We start from the raw sequence: 6,833 nt of genomic DNA, 5'->3' as shown, positions 1-6,833 counted from the left end.
GTTGCCTTAAAGCTCAACATTCAGAAAACGAAGATCATGGCATCTGGTCCCACCACTTCATGGGAAATAGATGGGGGAACAGTGGAAACAGTGTCAGACTTTATTTTTGGGGGCTCCAAAATCACTGCAGATGGTGACTGCAGCCATGAAATTAAAAGACGTTTATTCCTTGGAAGGAAAGTTATGTCCAACCTAGATAGCATATTGAAAAGCAGAGACATTACTTTGCCAACAAAGGTCCATCTAGTCAAGGCTGTGGTTTTTCCTGTGGTCATGTATGGATGTGAGAGTTGCACTGTGAAGAAGGATGAGTGCTGAAGAATTGATGCTTTTGAACTGTGGTGTTGGAGAAGACTCTTGAGAGTCCCTTGGACTGCAAGGAGATCCAACCAGTCCATTCTGAAGGAGATCAGCTCTGGGATTTCTTTGGAAGGAATGATGCTAAAGCTGAAACTCCAGTACTTTGGCCACCTCATGTGAAGAGTTGACTCATTGGAAAAGACTCTGATGCTAGGAGGGATTGGGGGCAGGATGAGAAGGGGACGACAGAGGATGAGATGGCTGGATGGCATCACTGACTCGATGGACGTGAGTCTGAGTGAACTCTGGGAGTTGGTGATGGACAGGGAGGCCTGGCGTGCTGCAGTTCATGGGGTCACGAGGAGTCAGACACGACTGAGCTACTGAACTGAACTGAACCGAACTGAGGGTCATGTGTATGTCCTTGATTGATCAGCTCTGGACATGGGAGCAGGGAAATAGTACAAGCATGGATGTCAGGGATTCAGCCCCGGGTAAGGAAGTCCTTAAAGCAAAGAGGTGTGGACCAGCCTAATATCCACCATGGAGCCCTAAAGAGGTCTTACTGACTGTAGTCAACTAGCTATTAATTTTTATGGCCCTGAGGCCACCTTTGTTCCAGATAGGTACCCAGTGCTGATGATCTTTTTTCCTTTTGGTGGGAAAAAACCCGGAGTGTGAATAGCATACTCTTCTGAGACCTGGAGAACTGCTTATCCTATTTTTATTTAAAGTTGTTAAAAGTTTCCCTGGGTCAGTGTATGTCAACTACTCTTCTCCCAACCTAAAGATCAAACCGTATCTCTTGCCCTGGAGGCAGATTCTTTACTGGCTGAGCCACCAGGGAAACCCATTCTCTCACTAGCTGATGGTTATCACCTCTGGTTACCTCCTGGATATCTCCTAGTCAGGAACAAGGACCACTGCCTATTACCAAGTATAACAGAGCAGAGTAAGGTGGTGTTCATACCAAATCCTTCCTTCCATCTCTGTTTTGAGTAGGGGTGAAAGCTTCTAGGAAAAACAAGTATTGCCTAAGTAACAATAGCAAATTTTAATATATAAAAATATGGTTTTAATGTATTTTACATTTCATAATGGTGCTAAAGGAACTTCATGGATGTTATATCTTATCAATACTTTACTTATCCATGAACTGATCATGGAATTAGTAGAAGCTATTCGAGAAAAGCAAGAGATAGTGTCTCTTTAGGTGAGATTTTCCAGCAGAACAAGTATTAGTCTTCCATTGATCTCTCCTTCCTTCCATCCTTCCGACCTTCCTTCTAAATATAGCAGCATTTTCTCAGAACTTCCTAAGACTTGGATTGTATGAAGTTTTTTCACACTCTATAAAATAACCTAAGTAATGTTTATGAATAAAAACTAAACTGAATAGTGTACTTCTGTGTGCCAGCCACTTTTATAAGTATTTTATGATTAGTTAACTAATCCTGAAACCACTCTATGAGTTGCCATGATTATTATCCCTATTTTTCAGATGAAGAATGAGGCACAAAGAAAACAATTGCTCAAAATCACAACCCTAGTAACAGTGGACATGGAAAAAAAAACAAACCTATCACACCCTTGTTCAATATTTTCATAAAAAGTTGTCTTATGAAAATTTTCTATTAGAAAATTTCATCATACAATTGTGAAATAAATGATTACTGCTCTCAAATTCTTCCTTTGAGACTCAAATGGCTTAGTAACAACAAATGCTGTAACATGGCTGCCAATTTAGAAATAGTTCCCTGTATCTGTTTTCTGAGTTTTTATCACTTGAGTAGGCTGTCTTGCCTCTTTCAAAGATATTGTGTTATTTCTTCCTTGGAAAAATATGCCGTTTCTTACCAGCTTCTTTTCCCTTTTATTGTTTTTTTCAGTCACTAGGTTGTGTCTGACTCTTTGTGACTCCATGGACTGTAGCCCACCAGGCTCCCCTGTCCTTGGGATTTCCAGGCAAGAATACTGGAGAGGGTTTACATTTCCTTCTCCAGAGGATCTTCCCAACCCAGGGATTGAACCCTCATCTCCTGCACTGGCAAGCAGATATTTTACTGATGAGCCACCAGGGAAGCCCCCTTAGTTTCCTTACATAACACAACATTTAAAAAGCAATGTTTTAAAGAGCTTTATGTAAAGATTATATGGCTTCATGCACTATTTTAACTAATTACTCAAGTTCACACTGATTATATTAGATTTTTTGAAATCCAATAATTTGACAAATATAAGGGTTCTCTTTTTGTGTGTGCCTACCTGCGTGCACGTAACGTTTGTCTATATGTTTGTGTTCGTTTCCTAGGGCTGCTGTAACAAAACACCACAAACTGGATGCTTTAGAACAATAGAAATGTATTCTCTCTCACTGTTGTAGACTAGATGTAGAAAGTTAATGTGTTGACTACGCCATGCTCCCTCCAAAGCCTCTAGGATCCTTCCTTGCCTCTTCCAGATTCTGGAAGCTTCCTTGGCTTTCTGCCTGTCTTCACGTGGCTGTCTACCCTATGCATCTCTGTCTCCTACTTTTCTTAAGAGGACTCCAGTCATTTTGGATTAAGGGTCTACCCTAGTCCATTAAGGGTCTATAGTTAGTAAAGATGACCTCATCTTTACTAACTATATATGCGATGACTGTATTTTCAAATAAAGTCTAGTCTAAAGTACTGGGGTTAGGACTTCAACATATCTTTTGGGAGGACATGATTGAACCCACAGCAATATCTAGTTACTAAGAAATCCATTGTAAGCTTTTTAGGAATGTGGGTATATTCATTTAAAAGCATAATGTCAACTTTGCTGTTTGAAATAGAGAAGAGAAACAAATGAAGGAATATACTATTAAAATATGCAGTGATAAAATTTTGCATGTTAACCAGGCTTTTATGGAAAATCTTCATTTTTCACTTGAACAGAAGCTCTTCAGGCAATATTTTTTAAAACATTTTTTTGATTAAGCTATTTGGCTGAATCACTGACTTTAATACAGTTTTATTGAATGTATTTCTAAGCCTATTCAGCTTTCTACATAGTTTTCATATTTGCTTTTAGAAATGAGAAAGATAAAGTTAAAAGAGAAACTCACCCGACTATCCTCTTTATCTTCTTATTTTGAAATATATAAAGGGAAAACTGTCTTCTTTCAAAAAAGGCCAGAAAGAATCTTGCTTTAATTCAGACCATTGTTGCAACCTTCCTATCATAAAATACATCTTTCTGAGCGGCTTATCCCAATATTTGACATTGGCACTAGATAGATATTAAAGGTTAAAAATAAACAATAGAAAATGATCCTGAAGGTAGATCAGAGTGAGGGAGTTGTTAGGTGTAATCCCCTGATTCACAGATGAGGGTACTGGGACCCAGAGGTTCCTGAAGGTCACCAGGCTGGGGTTGGCAAAGCTGGATCCAGAATCTTGCTTTACTGCATCACATTGTCTTTTCTTCAATATCTTATTCAAAACTTGTACAAAAGGTAAGGAATAGCTGGCACTGAGTTGTATACTTTAAATGCATGAATTGTATGGTACAGGAACTGTATCTCAGTAAAACTGTTTAAAAAGAGATGAATGGCTGGATTTCAGAGGTACAGCAATGAAAGTACAAATATACTTAGGAAACATTCATTTTAAATAATAATTTCTTCTTTAAAAATTGCACAGTACAGAGTCAGCTGAAAATAGCAACTAGCCCCAATTTTAAGATCTAAATAACAACAACAACAAAAAAAGATCTAAATAACAACTTAAGCTAGACTTGGTTTTATTTACAACACTATCAATTTCATAGAGATAGAAGGTGACTTAGAGAAGGAAAATTGTATAAGATACAGTCTTAAGACATTTACTGATGCCCCCCAGAGACTGCACATTTATAAGGTTAAGTTAAAATGAAAACTCAAAAAATGCTCAGTCATGGAGTTTGAAAAACCATATTGCAGGTTCACCTTTCTAGAGGACAAATTGGATTAACGGGAAACTTTGTGTTTTTCTGTTCTTTCCTTCTGGATCTCTTATTAGTGATTCATAGGCCTCCCAGCTTTATCCTCTAGCTTTTTCATCCTTTGTCTTCTGTATTGTACCTTTGTCTTTTTCAAGAAAAATAATCAGCTTTACTGCAATATAATTTTTATCCAACAAAATGCATTTATTTTAATCATACAGTTCAATGAGTTCTGACAATGTATATAGTTGTGTAAACACCAACACTATCACTTCAAGAAGTTCCCTTGTCTGCTCTTTGATAACTCCCTCCCCTCCCCCTGCCCCTGGCGGTTTTGCCTTCTTAGGAATCACATAAACAGAATTATAGGGTATGGAGGCTTTGGGGTCTTGCTTCTTTCACTTAATATAATCCTTTTCAGTTTCCTCCAGGCTGTTTCTATCAATAGTTTGTTCTTTTTTGATTGCTGAGTAGGATTCCAAAGCTACAATATGCTTGTCCATTCATTAGCTGATGGATATTTGGATTGTTTCCAGTTTTCATTTCTTTTGGATAAATATCTAGGAGTAAAATTGCTGAGTCATATCCTTAGATATGTTTAACCTTATGAGAAATAACCAAATCATTTTCCAAAATGGTGTTACCATTTTATACTTCCAACAGCACTCATTATGTAGTCTTGCCACATTTTAGTTTTGACTGTTCTATTTAGGTCTAGGTTCATTTTGAATTATTTATTTATTTTTGGCATATGGATATCCAATTGTTCCAGCACAATTTGTTGAAAAAGATTATGCTTTCCCCATTGAAATATTAATACTTTGGCACCTGTGTAAAAAATTGACTATGTGTATGTGGGTCTATGAGTCTTTCTGGACTCTATTCTGTTCCATCCATCTACCTGTCCATTTTTGTGCCAGTCCTACATTGTTTTAATTATTGAGCTTTAAATCTTGAAATCAAGTTGAAGCCCTTCTAGTTTCTTTAATTTCTCTAGCAGTGTTGGCAATGTTATGGTCTTGGGAACATTTTGTTAAATCCATCATTAAATAATTCATGTAAATTCATGTAAAATTATGAAATAATTAATAATTTTAAAAATTAACTTTATTATTTATTTATTTACTTATTGCTTTAGTTTTGGTTGCACCAGGTCTTTGTCGTTGCACATGGGCTTTCGTTCCCGCTGGGTGGGGGGTGCTCCTCTTGGCTGTGGTGTACCAACCTCTCATTGCAGTGGTTTCTCTTATTACAGGACACGGCTCTAGCCGCTTGGGCTTCACTGGTTGCAGCACATGGACTCTAGAGCACAGGCGCAGTAGTTGTGGCACACAGGCTTAGTTGCTCCAAGGCATGTGGAATCTTCCTGGACAGGGGATCTAACCCATGTCCCCTGCATGGCAGGGGAGTTCTTATCCACTGTACCACCAGGGAATTCCAATTCATTTATTTTTTTAAATTTGAGGATAATTACTTTACAATGTTTTTAAAAAAATTTTTTTTAAATTAATTCATGTTTTCTGAGGCTATTGTAAATGATGTTGCTTTACAAAAAAAAAAAAAAATACCTACTTCAACTTCCATTTGTTTGTTGCTAAAACATGTTTATTTTTTTTTTTTTTTTCTATTTCCCTGGGAGGTTTTACAGGGCTTCTCTGGTGGCTCAGATGGTAAAGAATCTGCCTGCAATGCCAGAGACCGGGGTTTGTTCCCTGGGTTGGGAGGATCCCCTGGAGAAGGAAATGGCTACCCACTCCAGTATTCTTGCCTGGAGAATTCAATGGACAGAGAAGGTTTTATAAATGTATCTTCCAACACTTCAATTTTTTAAAGTTGCAATTAAAATCATTTTAATGTAGTAAAGTGAAATTTACCATTATAACTATTTTTAAATAAGCAGTTCAGTGGCATTAAATGCATTCACATTGTTGTGTGAGCATCACCACTACCCATCTCCAGAACTTACCATCCCATAATGAAACCCTGTATATACTAAATACTCTCTAAATAGGAACTCCCCATTTCCACCTTCCCATCACCACGGTACCTACTGTTTTACTTTCTGTCTCTATGTATTTGACTATTCTAGGTACCTCATATAGGTGGAATCATACATTACTTGTCCCTTTGTGTCTGGTTTATTTCACTTAGCATAACGTCTTCAAGGTTCAACCATGTTGTAGCATATATCAGAATTTCATCGTTTTTAAGCCTGAATAGTATTCCATTCGGAGAAGGCAATGGCAACCCACTCTAGTACTCTTGCCTGGAAAATCCCGTGGATGGTGGAGCCTGGTAGGCTGCAGTCCATGGGGTCGCGAAGAGTCGGACAAGACTGAGCGACTTCACTTTCACTTTTCACTTTCACCCATTGGAGAAGGAAATGGCAACTCTCTCCAGTGTTCTTGCCTAGAGAATCCCAGGGACCGCAGAGCCTGGTGGGCTGCCGTCTATGGGGTCGCACAGAGTCGGACACAACTGAAGCGACTTGGCAACAGCAGTAGTGGCAGTATTCCATTTTATGTACATACCAGATTTTATTTTTCCATTCATTCATTAATAGATTCTGGAGGGAGGTGGGAGGG

Source organism: Bubalus bubalis, chromosome 12, assembly GCF_019923935.1.
Source record: "Bubalus bubalis isolate 160015118507 breed Murrah chromosome 12, NDDB_SH_1, whole genome shotgun sequence".
Classification (NCBI taxonomy): Eukaryota; Metazoa; Chordata; class Mammalia; order Artiodactyla; family Bovidae; genus Bubalus; species Bubalus bubalis.
The sequence above is the reverse complement of the archived record's forward strand: the minus strand, read 5'-3'. Positions refer to the sequence as shown.